This window comes from Oryctolagus cuniculus, chromosome 13 (genome assembly GCF_051225735.1).
Source record: "Oryctolagus cuniculus isolate XC-2025 breed Fujian yellow rabbit chromosome 13, ASM5122573v1, whole genome shotgun sequence".
NCBI classification, from domain to species: domain Eukaryota; kingdom Metazoa; phylum Chordata; class Mammalia; order Lagomorpha; family Leporidae; genus Oryctolagus; species Oryctolagus cuniculus.
The window spans coordinates 97,285,944-97,301,757 of record NC_142879.1 but is presented as its reverse complement, the minus strand read 5'-3'; the positions used below and the strand labels follow the sequence as shown (position 1 = coordinate 97,301,757).

The window sequence follows — 15,814 nt, the reverse complement described above, 5'->3', positions numbered from 1 at the left end:
CTTTAAAATATTACCAGGGGCCGGCACTGTGGCACCCAGGGTTACACTACAGTCTGCAGTGCCGGCATCTCATATGGGCGCCAGTTTCAGTCCTGGCTGCTCCACTTATAATGGAGCTTCTTGCTATTGCGCCTGGCAAAGCAGGGGGAGATGGCCCAGATTCTTGGGCCCCTGCACCCATGTGGGAGACCTGGAAAAAGCTCCTGACTCCTGGCTTTGGCCTGGCCCAGGCCTGGCCTTTGTGGCCATTTGGGGAGTGGGCCAGCACATGGAAGCTAGTGCTCTCTCTCTCTCTCTTTCTCTCTCTCTCTCCCCTTCTCTCCATAACTCTGCCTTTCAAGTAAAAATAAATTTAAAATCTTCTAAAAAATTAATCTGGTATGTAGGGTGGTTATATGAGAATACATTTAAAAATTAGTGGAAATGGAATTAAAAGATGTTTCTTTTGGTGCAAAAAAATTTAAATCCATGCATTGTTTTTTCAAGTAAGCATTTTCCTTAAACTTTTTTTTGAGGTTTGTTATTCATTTTAAAGGCAGAGAGAGAGGGAGGGAGGGAGGGAGGGAGGGAAACTGACTTCCATCCACTGGAAGATGCTTGCAACAGCCAGGGTTAGGCCAGGCCTAAGGCAGGAGACTGGAACTCCATCTTGGTCTCTCAAGTAAGTGGCAGGGATCCAAGTATTTGAGCCATCACCTAATACCTCCCAGGGTGCACATTACTAGGAAGCTGAATTGAAAGCAGAGCTGGGATTCTGTACCAGGCATTCCTGTATAGGATGCGGCATCCCAAGTGCAGAGCTAACCCACTGTGGTCTCACACCGACCCCTTTCCTTAAATTTCTTGAAGATCCCTCTATATGTGTATATGTGGATTTCAGTTTTTCTATGGCACCAAAACAAATTTATCTTTTTTTTTTTTTTGATTTTTTTTTTTTTTTTTTTGGACAGGCAGAGTGGACAGTGAGAGAGAGAGACAGAGACAAAGGTCTTCCTTGGCCATTGGTTCACCCTCCAATGGCCGCCGCGGCCGGCGCACTGCGCTGATCTGATGGCAGGAGCCAGGTACTTCTCCTGGTCTCCCATGGGGTGCAGGGCCCAAGCACTTGGGCCATCCTCCACTGCATTCCCGGGCCACAGCGGAGAGCTGGCCTGGAAGAGGGGGGCAACCGGGACAGAATCCGGCGCCCCGACCAGGACTAGAACCCAGTGTGCCAGTGCCGCAAGGCGGAGGATTAGCCTAGTGAGCCGCGGCGCCGGCCACAAATTTATCTTTTAATTCCATTTTCCACAAACTTCTGGAATTCCCCTCATATAAGAATCAGTAAGTAGACTGGTGATAGTAACAGAATTCATGGGGAGAAATGAATGGAGGATTAGGTGTATAAGTTATTTTTGTTGGAGAGAGTGGTGTGTTGCAGTTGTGTTTTCCGTGTTTTAATTTATTGTAGTCATTTATAAGTGAAATGCAAATGTATTCATTTTTCATTATAAATGTTACACTCATCCTAGGAAATTTGAGAGATAAAAATAGAGGTTAGAAAATGATATTGCGGGCCAGCGCCATGGCTCAGTAGGCTAATCCTCCGCCTTGCGACGCTGGCACACCGGGTTCTAGTCCCGGTCAGGGCACCGGATTTTGTACCGGTTGCCCCTCTTCCAGGCCAGCTCTCTGCTGTGGCCCGGGAGTGCAGTGGAGGATGGCCCAAGTGCTTGGGCCCTGCACCTGCACCTGGCTCCTGTCATCAGATCAGCGCGGTGCGCCGGCCACAGCGCACCGGCCGTGGTGGCCATTGGAGGGTGAACCAACGGCAAAAGGAAGACCTTTCTCTCTGTCTCTCTCTCTCTATATCCACTCTGCCTGTCAGAAAAGAAAAGAAAAAGAAAAGAAAAGAAAAGAAAAGAAAAGAAAAGAAAAGAAAAGAAAAGAAAAGAAAAGAAAATGATATTGCCCTCAGTTTTTCCTGCACCAGGATAACCACTACTGATATTTTAGTATATTTCCTCTGGGTCTTTTTTTAAGTGTCACTTTTAATGTGGTTTTGCCTGTTTTTTTTTTCTTTAAGATTTACTTTATTTATTTTAAAGACAGAGTTACAGAGAGAGGTAGAGACAGACAGACAGAAAGGTCTTCCATCTGCTGATTCACTCCCCAAATGGTCACAACAGCCAGAGCTGAGCCAATCCAAAGCCAGGACCTTCATCCAAGTCTACCACGTGGGTGCAGGGGCCCAAGGACTTAGACCATCCTCTGCTGCTTTTCCAGGCACATTAGCAGAGAGCTGGATCGAAAGTGGAGCAGCCAAGATTTGAACCGCTGTCTCTGTGGGATGCCAGCACTGCAGGCTGAGGCTTTAACCTGCTGCATCACAGCGCTGGCCCCTAAGTTTTTTTTTTTTTTTTTAAGATTTATTTGTTTGTTTGAAAGTCAGAGTTAGAGAGAGAGAGAGAGAGAGAGAGAGATCTTCCATCCGCTGGTTCACTCCCCAGATGGCCGCAATGGCCAGGGCTGAGCCAGGCTGAAGCCAGAAGCCAGGATTTTCATTTAGGTCTCCCAATGGGTGCAGAGGTCCAAGCTCTTGGGCCATCTGCTGCTGCTTTCCCAGACACATCAGCAGGAAACTGAATCGGAAGTGAAGCAGTCAGGACTCGAACCAGCACCCGTATGGGATGCTGGTGTGGCAGTCAGTGGCTTTATCTGCTATGCTACAACGCTGCCCTCCCCACTCTGTGTTTTTGCTATACCTAGTTATATACATTGTTTTCTTGTTTTCCTCACATAGTTGTGATTGTTATGAATACAGTTTTGGGGGCCTGACGCTGTGGAACAGAGGGTTAAACTCCACCTGTGGCGCTGGCATCCCATATGTGTGCCAGTTCAAGTTCTGGCTGCTCTACTTCCAATCCAGCTCCATGCTGATGCACCTGGGAAAGCAGCAAAGGTGGCCCAGGTCCCTGGGCCCCTGCAGCCACATGGGAGACCCAGAGGAAGCTCCTGGCTGCTGGTCTCACTCTGGCTTTTGGGGAGTGAACCAGCAAATGGAAGATTCTCTCTCTCTCTCTCTCTCTCTCTCTCTCTCTGGCTATGCCTTTCAAATAAATAAATAAAATTTAAAAAAGAATACAATTTTGTAAGTTTTTCACTTTACACAGTCTTATTGTCCAGTGAGAACTTGTAGTGGTTAAGAGTATAGACCCTAGACCCAGACTGCCCAAGTTCAAATCCAACACCTGCCATCAGCCATCTGGGTGACAGCCTCTCTGCGCCTCAGTCCCTCCATTATAAAATGGTAGTAACCATGGTAATGATATCAGAATGGTTGGGACAGTTAAATGAGTTAACATTTAGAAAGCTTTTAGCATCATTAGGCCGGCGCCGCGGCTCACTAGGCTAATCCTCCGCCTTGCGGCGCTGGCACTCTGGGTTCTAGTCCCGGTCGGGGCGCCGGATTCTGTCCTGGTTGCCCCTCTTCCAGGCCAGCTCTCTGCTGTGGCCAGGGAGTGCAGTGGAGGATGGCCCAAGTGCTTGGGCCCTGCACCCACATGGGAGACCAGGAGAAGCACCTGGCTCCTGCCATTGGATCAGCGCGGTGCACCGGCCGCGGCGGCCATTGGAGGGTGAACCAATGGCAAAAGGAAGACCTTTCTCTCTGTCTCTCTCTCTCACTGTCCACTCTGCCTGTCAAAAGAAAAAAAAAGAAGAATTATGCTGTCATTAACATTTACAGGAAAGCAGGAAGAATGGTTTTGGAGGCAGCAAGGAATCTATCTATCTGTCTATCTATTGATTAGAATAATCTATTGATTGAATCACATTGAAGTCCAGACAAAAAACAACAGGTGGAAATACCTTGGAGCTCTTGGAAGTACAGAAGAGAAGTTGGGAGCAGACATGGATTTAGGGGCTATCTGCCTAGAGGTGCCAGATGATATAAGAAACAAGGTCACTAAAGGGAAAGGAAGTGTTGAGCTGAAAACTGAAGAGATGTGTTTAAGGGTGCAGCTGGGTCACAGACCAGTTGAAATACAAATGTATTTAACATTTGAATGAAAGCGTGGCAGATGTCATGGCCATCTAAGAACTTGGAGCTTGTAGATATTTCTGCATGATTTTTAAAACTTGGCTAAGATATGTGGTTGATTCATATATGAGGTAAATTGATGTTATTTATAATTTTTTATATTTCAAAAGGTTTTTCAGAATAGCTGACATCGTACATCATAGCCGATTATCATAGTACCCAGGATATAAGGTTTCACCATTATAGTTGCAAAGGTGACTAATCACTCAGGTTGTTGAAGCAATTATTTGATGAGGTTGAGTTTTTAACAGATGTCGACAGCACACCTGTGTTCCCTCTTCTTTTGGAATATTTTATGAATTGTGTCACAGGGAGCCTTGGTGTGAATTCCAGAACCCTGCAGGAAATGCCAGTCCCAAGCGTGATGTCCCCTGTGTTGCCACAGCCCTTGCTGAGTAGCCCCATGCCCATGTCTTGTTGACAACCTGTCATAGCATGGCCTGGATCCGAGATCCACTTGGCCCCATTCCCGCCAGTGGCCTAGATGAGACCCCCACCAATGGGGTGCAGGGTGCTCACAATGGCTCCTTGGGAGTTCTGGACCCCATCAGTGTGGTGGGTCCCAAGTGAGGGTACCCAGTGTTGCCTGCACAGTCACCCTTTTGCCCCGAAGGGAGGTTCTGACTCATTTCTCTTCTCCATAGGAATGCCTCCAGACCATGGAAAACGTGTGAGTCAAGCAACACACAGTGTCATCTTCCAAAGACAAGACCGAAATAGAGGTTCACTTGAACTTTTCAGATGTCTGCTCTACATGATGCCGACAGCAAACACTTGAATCCTGAGTGGACTCAGCACCGTATGCACAGGACATGTAATGAGCTCCTTATAAATGTTGAATGAGTGCACAGAATACAGCAAGTAGGTTCCAATGACATTCTAGAAATGCAATAATGATAGACTAAGCTGAAAGAGTAAAACTTAAGAATTAAATTAATTTAATGGTAATTTAAGACTTGCTATTTACTGTATTTGGAACAAATAATTAAGTAAAGTCAAAATATCATTGACATATGAACCTTCACTAAAGAATATTAAATGAATCACAAATCTAACGTATGCAACAGCAAACATTTTTTTCAAATAGCTTAAATGACAAGATATATTAAAAAGTGCTTCACTTTTTTTTTTTTTAAGGTTTACTGATTCATTTCAAAGGCAGAGCAACAGAGAGGGAGGGAGAGACAGAGAGAAAGAGATCTTGTAGCCTCTGATTCACTCTCCAGGTGTTCACAACAGCCAAGGCTGAGCTACACCAAAGCCAGAGCCTGGAACTCCATCTGGGTCTCCTACTTGGGCCATCTTCCGTTGACTCCCAGGTGCATTAACAGGGAGCTGGATCAGAAGCAGAGCAGCCAGGACTCAAACCAGCGCTCCAATATGGGCTTCTGGCATTGCAGGCAGCAACTTAATCTGCTGTGCCACCATGCCAGCCGCCTTTTCTTTCTTTAATAGTTCCATTGACGTCCACTCGCCATACAATAAACTTCATGCATTTTAAAATACACAATGTATGATTCTTGATACAGGTAGACACCCTTGAAACCATCAGTATGTCAGATAATGGATGTGTTCATCACCCTTGAAAGATAGCCCTCGTTGTTTTGTAATTCCTCCCTCTCACCCTGTCCACTCTCTCCCCAGGCCCAGGAAACCTCTGAACTGCTTTTTGTCACTCTTGATTGTTTTGCATCTCCTAGAATTTATGTACATATACAGAATGGTCTCTTCTTTGTCTGGTTTTTTTCACTCAGTGTAATACAGTGCTGCTGTGTGTGTCAATACTCCACTTCCATTGGGTAACTACACTGCAGTGTGTTTCTCCATTTATCTTATTGGACATTTGGTTTGTTTCCAGGAACAAAGTCATTCCAGAGGCAGGTGCTGTATCACAGCAGGTTAAACCACAGCTTGGTACACCTGCATCTCATACCAGAATGCCTGGGTTCAAGTGCTCACCACTCTGCTTGCAATCCAACTTCCTGCTGTTACATGTCCTGACAGGCAGCAGACGATGGCTCAAGTAGCTGTTAGGTCTCTGCCACCCCTGCAGGGGACCTGCATGGAGTTCCAGGCTCCTGGTTTTGGCCTGGCCCAGCCCTGATTGATGAGGGCATTTGGGGAGAGAATCAGCAGAAGGAAGGTTCCCTCCCTCCCTCCCTCCCTCCATCTCTCTCTCTCTCTCTCTGTGTGTGTGTGTATTGTTCTTGAGAAAGCAGTTATATATTTATTGTTGGTGTAGCATGCTTTCCAGTGTGGTTTTACCATTTTTCATTCTTACCAGCTGGGTATGAGAATCTCACTTGCCCCACATCCTCTCTAACACTTGGTGGATCAGTAAGTTAAATTTTAGCCAGTCTAGTGGGCATCACATTGGGGTTTTAACCTGTACTTTGTCAATGACTGATGATACTGAATCTTTTCATGGACTTTTTGCCATCTGTGTATCTTTCTTATTTATTTATGAAGATTGATTTATGTTTTCAAAAGGCAGAGTTACAGAGAGAGGAGGGGATGGGTGGAGAGAGCAACAGATTCCATTCAAGGTTCACTCTGCCAAATGGCCTCAATGGCTGGGACTGGGCCAGGCTGAAACCAGGAGCCAGGAATTCCATCCAGGTTTCCCATGTAGTTGGCAGGGGCCCAAGCACTTGGGCCATCCTTCACTGCTTTCCCAGGCACTTTTTTTTTTTTTTTTTGACAGGCAGAGTGGACAGTGAGAGAGAGAGACAGAGAAAGGTCTTCCTTTTGCCATTGGTTCATGGCCGCCACGGCTGGCGCACTGCGGCCGGCACACCGTGCTGATCTGATGGCAGGAGCTGGGTGTTTCTCCTGGTCTCCCATGGGGTGCAGGGCACAAGCACTTGGGCCATCCTCCACTGCACTCCCTGGCCACAGCAGAGAGCTGGCCTGGAAGAGGGGCAACCGGGACAGAATCCGGCGCCCCGACTGGGACTAGAACCCGGTGTGCCGGCACCACAAAGCGGAAGATTAGCCTAGTGAGCCACGGCGCCGGCCTTCCCAGGCACATTAACAGGGAGCTGGATGGGAAGTGGAGCAGCGGGGACTCAAAGCCATATGGGGATGGCTTTAACCCACTGTGCTTCCATGCCAGCCACTCTATATCTTCTTTGGTGAAGTGAATGTTCAATTATTTTGCCGTTTTAAAAATAAAATTGTTAATTTTCTTATGATTGAGCTTTAAGAGGTCCTTATGTGAGCGTACTTCAAAAAGCTCCTGGAAAATGAATTAAATGATAAGTTTGTTTTGGTGCAAAATATTTTTGAAATCCACTATTTCATTATATGCCTTTTTTTTGCTTTGGAAAAGGCCCTTGTAAATTCTAGACACAAAACCTTTATCAGATTTGTGGTTTGTGGTTTGTTTTTTTGTTAAGATAACAGTGTAATTCGGCCGGCGCTGCGGCTCACTTGGGTAATCCTCCGCTTGCGGTGCCGGCACACCAGGTTCTAGTCCCGGTTGGGGCGCCGGTTCTGTCCCAGTTGCTCCTCTTCCAGTCCAGCTCTCTGCTGTGGCCTGGGAAGGCAGTGAAGGATGGTCCAAGTCCTTGGGCCCCTGCACCCGCATGGGAGACCAGGAGAAGCACCTGGCTCCTGGCTTCAGATCAGCACAGTGCGCTGGCTGCCACAGCCACTGGGGGGTGAACCAACGGAAAAGGACGACCTTTCTCTCTGTCTCTCTCTCTCTCTCTCTCTCTCACTGTCCAACTCTGCCATTCAAAAAAAAAAAAAAAAAAAGAAGAAGAAGAAGATAGCAGTGTAATTCAAAAAGTGTAAGTTACTCATTTTGATGCATTTCTATTTATCAGTTTTTTCCCTTTATGGATCATATCTAAGATATCTTTGCCCAATCTAAGGTCATAAATATTTTCTCCTAGAAATTTTCTTTGAGAGTTTCTGTTTTATGCTTTATCTGGTTATAAGAGCTGTTCTGAAGGAATTTTTGCATATGTCACATGGTGTGAATCAAAGCTCATTTTTCTGCATATATTTATTAAATTATTCCTGCACTATTTTTGAAAAAAAAAACTTTCTTTTTATCATGCAATTTCCCATGTGTTTTGTTGAAGATCAGTTGACTGTATATATATATGGGTTTACTTTTGGGTTCTGTTGCATTCTACTGATCTACCTGCTTGATTATGCTGTTTTTATTTTTTTTTAAAGATTTGTTTATTTATTTGAAAGAGTTAACACAGAGAGAGAAGGAGAAGCAGAGAGAGAGAGAGAGTCTTCCATCTGCTGGTTCACTCCCCAGTTGGCCACAACCACTGGAGCTACACCCATCCGAAGCCAGGAGCCAGGAGCTTCCTCTCGGTCTCCCATGCAGGTACAGGGCCCAAGCATTTGGGCCATCTTCTACTGCTTTCCCAGGCCATATCAGAGAGCTGGATCAGAAGTGGAGCAGCTGGAACTCGAACCGGCACCCATATGGGATGCTGGCACTGCAGGCGGTGGCTTTTACCTGCTATGCCACAGTGCCCGCCCCAATGCTCTGTTTTTATTCTTTAATTTACAAGTTTTGGGTTTTTCTACTTTATAAGAAAATGGAAAACTTCATTTCAGGGACAAGGGTATTCTGTGTTCTGTTAGGTGCAGTCACGAGAGGAGACAGAGTTTATTATACTCACAGGTGCTAGAGGTGGGAGGAGTGCCACACCGCGCAGGGCAATAATCATGAGTATGCAGTGGTGTCCTGTGGTACTTGATTTACAGACTTGATTGGCCCAATTCTTCCCTCCCAGTTGTTTACCACATTCTCTTAGCTGTTGAATGTCTGACTTCCCTCATACCACGCTGGACATGTGTCTTCTTTGCGTGAGTCTCAGGGGAGGGTAGACTCGCCTCCTCCTTTGGAGTCAGAAGTCCACAAACTTTATCCCCTGGCTTCTCTTGTTGCTGGAGCACAAACTGGGATTGGCCAATGAGATATGTGGGTTCAGAATCTGAGATGGGGGTTGGCAATTTGAAATACAAGACTGAGCATGTGTGGACTGGGAGTGCCCTAGTTTGTGCTGTGTTCAGAGACGTGAACATCACCCCATGATGTGAACAAGCCACTCAGTGAGGATTAGGTACCAGCCTCCCAGCCTGGTGAAGTCTACACATTTCTCATCTGCTTTTATCAGCTACGGTTGGTTCTAGTGCCTGGGACTGAGAACGACTGATACACATTCAAAAGATTGGAACTTTGCAAAATCTCCAGGGAGTGCAAAAAGCTACCCCATCTCCCACCTCTTGTTGAAGAAGCAATGGTTAAGGTAAGGAGTGTATTCAGTCATTGGCTTAGTTCCAGGTGACAAAGTTCTTAGTTTCGTGACCTTGTCCTGGATTCTAGAAGCTTGTAGGGAAGTCGATTTTCCATCTTCAACATACGCCCTTGTCTTCCACCTGGAGGCTGAACAGGACAAAGGGAGTTTTTATGGGTTCTTCTGTTTACCTAGTATTTAAGCCATAGTTGGTAATGAGAGATGGATCAGAAATTATTACAGTGTGTTTGAGTTGCATAAACTCATCTGACCTGGCTTTCAGTCTGCATGGCCCTCCACTGTAAGTCAATAGAACGTCGTAGTGTGTGTTTCCGGCATTAACTTTCCTCTGGCCTGAAAACAAGTCTTCGCTTGGCCGAACTTTAGTCAGTCTCTTGAATCTTATCTCAGACCCATCTGGCCAGTTTAGCAAATAGCTCTGCAAAGTCAGCTTAGCCAGAATCTGCGGCCCTCCACCCCCCAGCCTGGATATGCGAGCATCCTTGGTATCTGCTCAGGGCCCTCGTCCTCGTCATCTCCTGGGTCATATCTAATCAGGCTGGCCTGTCTTCAGAAAGAGTCTTGTCAGGTCGGTCTAACCAGAATCCCCCTCACCACTAATGGTTCTTCTTAGGAATTTTCCATTCATGACACTTACCTTGTTCCTTGGCTGTAGGTTCCTTCCTGTCAATTCTGTATTCAGAGATGAGACAATCTCTTCTCCACTGGGAGACCATATGGCAGTGGCCTCTATACCTACATGAGGATTCTGAGTGAAATCTTCCTTACCATGATTTTTTTAAAGATTATTTATTTATTTATTTACTTGAGAGGTAGAGTTACACACAGTGAGAGGGAGAGACAGAGAGAGAGGTCTTCCGTCCGTTGGTTCACTCCCCAGTGGCCGTAACGGCTGGAGCTGCGCCGACCTGAAGCCAGGAGCCAGGTGCTTCTTCCTGGTCTCCCATGCGGGTGCAGGAGCCCAAGGACTTGGGCCATCTTCCACTGATTTCCCAGGCCACAACAGAGAGCTGGATTGGAAGAGGAGCAGCCGGGACTAGAACTGGTGCCCATATGGGATGCCAGCACCACAGCGCCAGCCCCAACTGTGCTTTCAAAGTATCATTGATTTGTTTTTTTCTTTAATAGGCTTCATAGTCCTCTTTATTTTATCTGTGTAAATATTTTATATACCCCTTATTTTATTGTAGAATGTATTTTCTGCAACTTGCCTCATATCCCTTTGGAGTGGTACAGGTTAGAAGTATACACATAAGAATATTAAGTAATGTATTTCTTTTTTAAAAATAGATTTATTTACTTTTTACTTACTTTGAAAGGCAGAATCACAGAGAGGCAGAGGCAGAGAGAGAGAGAGAGAGGGAAAGAGAGGTCTTCCATCTGCTGGTTCACTCCACAATGGCTGCAATGGCCAGAGCTGGGCCTATCTGAAGCAAGGAGGCAGGAGCTTCTTCTAGTCTCCCACATGGGTGCAGGGGCCCAAGCACTTGGGCCATCTTCTACTGTTTTCACAGGCCATAGCAGAGAGCTGGATCAGGGTAAGAGCAGTCAGGACTTGAACCAGCGCCCATGTGGGTTGCCAGCACTGCAGGCGGCGGCCTTACCCACTATGCCACAGTGGTGGCCCCAGTGCTGATTGAATTTCCTGTGTGTGACTGGAGTCGAAACTTCTGGGCTCAAACTCTGAATGTGGCACTTACTAAAGAAGGGCCCTAAGCAAGTTACTCTTTGTCTCTCAATTCCCTCATCTGTGAAATGGGGGACAGTAACAGGATTGACGTGAGGCTTAAAAGAGATCAACAGTGTTGACCTAACTATAGGATTGATCTGAACATTGAGAAAATTACAGTTGGGGCTGCCGTTGTGGTGTAGTGGCTAAAGCTGCCGCCGGCAGTGCCACATCCCGTATGGGCACCAGTGCAAAGTCCCAGCTGCTTCACTTTCCAACCAGCTCTCTGCTGTGGCCTGGGAAATCAGTGGAAGATGGCCCAAGTCCTTGGGCCCCTGCACCCACGTGGGAGACCTGGAATAAACTCCTGGCTCCTGGCTTCAGATCTGTGCAGCTCCAGCTGTTGCAGCCATCTGGGGAGTGAACCAGCGGATGGAAGACTTCTCTCTCTCTCGCTCTTGCTCTCCCTCTGTTTCTGCCTCTGTAACTCTGTCTTTCAAATAAATAAATAAATCTTAAAAAAAAAAAAAAAAAGAAAAGAAGGTAATGTCGTTATACAGTGCCTGCTAGGAAAAGGGGTTTTATTTATCTATTAAGTAGGAATAAAGGCCGGCACCGTAGCTCACTTGGCTAATCCTCCGCCTGCGGCGCTGGCACCCCGGGTTCTAGTGCCGGTTGGGGCGCCGGATTCTGTCCCGGTTGCTCCTCTTCCAGTCCAGCTCTCTGCTGTGGCCCAGTAAGGCAGTGGAGGATGGCCCAAGTGCTTGGACCCTGCACCTGCATGGGAGACCAGGAGGAAGCACCTGGCTCTTTGCGGGGGTGAACCAATGGAAGGAAGACCTTTCTCTCTGTCTCTCTCTCTCAATAACTCTGCCTGTCAAAAAAAAAATAGGAATAAAACTTACAGGGCTTTATGGACATTAGATTACATAATCTCAGAAAAGCATTTGTTAAGTGCTGGTGTAAACCAAAGGGCTCATCATATTATATCGTCTCCCTTCCTTGCTACCATCACAGACATATGGTGGGTCAATCTCGGCTTCAGAGTCCCAGCGACAAACCTTACACTTACAGATAACACACGACATTGGGACGTGCAAAGCTCCTGTCCTGTGGGCAGTGTTCAGTGATTCCTGGGCTCAGAACCAGAGGGCTACCTTTGAGCAAAAGTGAGAGACCGGAGAGAAGCATCAGGGAGCAGTGTCTGTGCACGAAGGAATAGCAGGATCCCAGGCAGCCAAGGATGCAAGTGCAGGTTCATTCCTTGTGGCAATAAAGACGGCAGGAAGTTGGGAACAAGAGCTGCTCAGTGTGAGGCGGCAATGCCAGTTCTGGAGAATCTGTTTCCTAACAGGGGAAGCAGCCCGCGTCCAGACCCCTGGGGGCCGGGCTGGATTAAGGGGATCGTAGGATCCCAGCTGAGCAGGCTGGGGATCAGGCCGGATGCCAGTCCTGGGCAGGATATCATGCACTGGGCAAGAAAAACAGAGCAGAGGCCCAGCCCTGAGAGCAGAGGCCAGAGGAGCAGGGTGGGGGAGTGGGGCTTCCCTTTTTTTCTCCCTCCTCTTTTCGCCCCCTCCCTCCCATCCTGTCCTGTTTCCTTCCAGGTGCTCAGGCCAAAACCACAAAGCATCCTTGACTGTCCTTTTTCTCTGACACCCCACTTCTCTCCTCAGCAAAACCTTCTACTGTATCTAGAGGTCCACTTGCTGCCACCATCCCGCTCCGGACACCTAAACAAATACCTTCTAATGCATTCTGATGGAATCCTTGTGAGGCTGCGTGAGAGAATGCTAGTCTGTTCAAGTGTGCTCCTGGCCTGTTTGTTTTAATGGTCTTTGGTGACTACATTTCTCTCTTTCTCCTGTGTTATTTCTTATGTGGAACTGTAAAGGGCCGTAACAACGTTTTCTGCGTTAAATTATTCATTCTTATTTCTCTGGTGATGCTGGAAGGACAGGTGGTTGATAAGAGTAAAATAAAAGGTAGTAGGCATTTGATGGTTAAAACACCACTGGCATGCTGGCATCACATACAGGAAAGCCTGGGTTCAAGTTCCTGCTCTGTTCCTGATTCCAGCTTCTTACTAATGTGCACCCTGGGAGACAGCAGGTGATGGCTCAACTACTTGGATCCCTGCCACCCACCCAACTTGGGGCACACGGATTGAAATCCTGGCTCCTGGCTGCAGCATGGCCCAACCCTAGCTGTTCCTAGCATTTGGGGAATGAACCAGCAGGTGTGATGTCTCTCTCTATTTCTGTCTTTCAAATAAATACAAAGTAAATAAGTAATTTAAAATAATAAAGGCCTTCCCAAATAAAGTCACTCAAAAGAACCATTTGTTCGCAAAGAAAATGCAGATTTACTCATACATAATTTCCAGAAGAAATTCAATATGACACCAATGTCCAGAGATAGCTACTTAAGATTCTTATCTCTAAAATTTATTTACCTGAAATATCATTTGTTTTTCAACTATTAAAAAGTATCTCCCAAGGTCATGGATTTTTAAGTTACTGTTTTGCAATTCTCCTTCTGTTTTTACAATGCGATTTTCAAAGAGCTCAGCAATCATTGGGGACATTGAGCTGAGAGTGGACACCCTTGGGAGGCTGGCAGCTCCGGGGGCCAGCTTTGGGGCCGACTTCCGGCTGGCAATTCTTGCTTTGATTTGACCTTGCTGATCAGCTTCTCTGGCTTGCCCGGCTACAGGCGCAGCTTTCTTGAGCTCTGCCCCTGACTGAAGACTGAGAGCCAGATACCAGCTTGAAGGATTAGAGGTAGAACCTGAGTTTGCAGAGATTTCCAATTGAAGGGCTCTGAAGGGAGCTTTGTCACTAATTAAATGAGCAACTCCTGGCTGCTTTCCACCAAGGTGCTGCTAACTTTCCTTGGCCTTTGAGGGTTTCTAACATCACCTGCAATCTCATCGAAACTTTAGTTTTCCTTTTGTCGCTTTCACTCCTTTTCAAACCTGTGGGTGTCTTTCTCATCTGTGTTTTGAGCCTATGCAAGGAATGTATCTGTCTATAATGACTTTATGTGACCTGGAAAATGGTGTGTCCTTACCCCATTGAGTGTTTTCTCTTTCCCATTAACTGTTTTCTTCTTCTCACCCATAGATCTTCCCCCGGGGAGTGGGAGTTTGGTGGGTGGGACCCATAGTTATTAATGCACAGGGTGTGTGACCTCTGCTCCTGGAGGAATGTGACGTCACATCGGCCTCTGCCCAGACTTCCTAAGTCTCTTCCCAGGATGTCTTTTCTAAAGGTGACTGTGGGGCCTGCATAAAGCCGCTGCCTGCAGTGCTGACATCCCCTATGGGTGCTGGTTTGAGTCCCAGCTGTTCTACTTTCTATCTAGCTCCCTGCTAATGGGCCTGTGAAAGCAGAAGACAGTCCTAGTGCTTGGTTAATTTCTATGAGACCTCAACTCATTTTTACCATCTCCACCAATGGACAGGTGGTGAGGGGCCTGAGCAGATTGCATCACCAGCAGGTTGGCATTTGGCAAGGCGGCCATAGAGCTCACAATGAGATTGGAGTTCCAAGCTCTGGCCATACCCTTGGAATCCTCGCCTATGTGTGGGGTTTGCCCTGTGAGTGAAGCTCCAGGTTCACTTATACTGATGGCCAATGAGCTAATGAGCCGACCAAAGGATCACTAAAAGAGAAATTCAGCCCGGGTTCTTTTTATTAATATATTTTTAAAAGCCATTGAATTTTTAACTTAATTTAAAAAATGTTTTATAGGTTTAATAATTTTTTCTTCTCCACTGTTCTCAGAAGAAAAGCAACAGGGAATGGATCCATAATGTGATTTGGGCACTGTGAGATTTAGAAATTTTTAGTATTTTACTAAACATTTATCCATATCCACTTCATATGTAGATATTCTATACATATACATACAATTTTTCTTGAAAGCAGGTATACTTGGGCCATCTTCTACTGCCTTCCCAGGTGATAGGAGAAAGCTGGATTGGAAATAGAGCAGCTGGGACTTGAACCAGTGCCCAAATGGGATGCCAGCTCTGCAGGTGGCAGCTTTACCTGCTACGCCACAGTGCCAGCCTTGAGAGTATGTTTTATTCATTTAAAAAAGTTCCAGGGGCTGGCGCTGTGGTGTAGCGGGTAAAGCCACTGCCTGCAAAACCAGCATCCCATTTAGGTGCCGGTTTGAGTCCTGGCTGCTCCACTTCTGATTCAGCTCTCTGCTATGGCCTGGGAAAGCAGTAGAAGATGGCCCAAGCCCTTGGGCCCCTGCACCCATGTGGGAGACCTGGAAGAAGCTCCTGGCTCCTGGCTTTGGATCAGCCCAGCTCTGGCCGTTGCGATCACTTGGGGAGTGAACCAGCGGATGGAGGACCTCTTTCCCCTTCTCTGCCTCTGTAACTCTGCCTTGCAAATAAATAAATAAATCTTTTTTTTTTAAAAAAAAAAAAAGTTCCATTCCAGGTACAGACTATGGAAAAGGCCAGTTACTCAAGAGAGATTTGTTGAACTGAAATGTGGAAACTGTAGAGAAGTTCTAGCAGATTTTGAAATAACTAGTGGTTCTATTATTTTAGGGTCCTTCAGCTGACCAGAAAATAATTCTGAGCTTGTTTTCCGACCCAGAAAAGCAGGCACCACCTGCTGCCTCTTCCCTTGATGACAGGAGGGACCTCAGTCCAGAGAGTTCCTGCTCAACATGGTCTGAATACGTTTAATGGCCCTGTGTGTAGTCCTAATACTTACAACTGCTTGAAACAATTACAGTCATCTGCAA

At 46.5% G+C, this 15,814-nt stretch overlaps 1 long non-coding RNA gene and 1 other non-coding gene across 3 annotated transcripts in view; one reads left to right on the top strand and one right to left on the bottom strand.

Moving 5' to 3' along the window:
• Nucleotides 1-15,814, top strand: part of LOC149122770 (uncharacterized) — a 43,106-nt gene that overhangs the window by 13,714 nt on the left and 13,578 nt on the right. Inside the window, exons 2-4 of one of the 2 annotated variants that reach the window (XR_016219850.1) lie at nucleotides 4,726-4,942; nucleotides 8,270-8,432; nucleotides 9,232-9,363. This is a non-coding gene — a long non-coding RNA (uncharacterized LOC149122770). The remainder of the gene's footprint in view (nucleotides 1-4,725; nucleotides 4,943-8,269; nucleotides 8,433-9,231; nucleotides 9,364-15,814) is intronic. The other variant, XR_016219851.1, reaches the window with a different exon arrangement.
• Nucleotides 14,819-14,910, bottom strand: LOC127487301 (small nucleolar RNA U83B). Its single transcript, XR_007914038.1, has one exon. It is a non-coding gene; the product is annotated as a small nucleolar RNA U83B (small nucleolar RNA).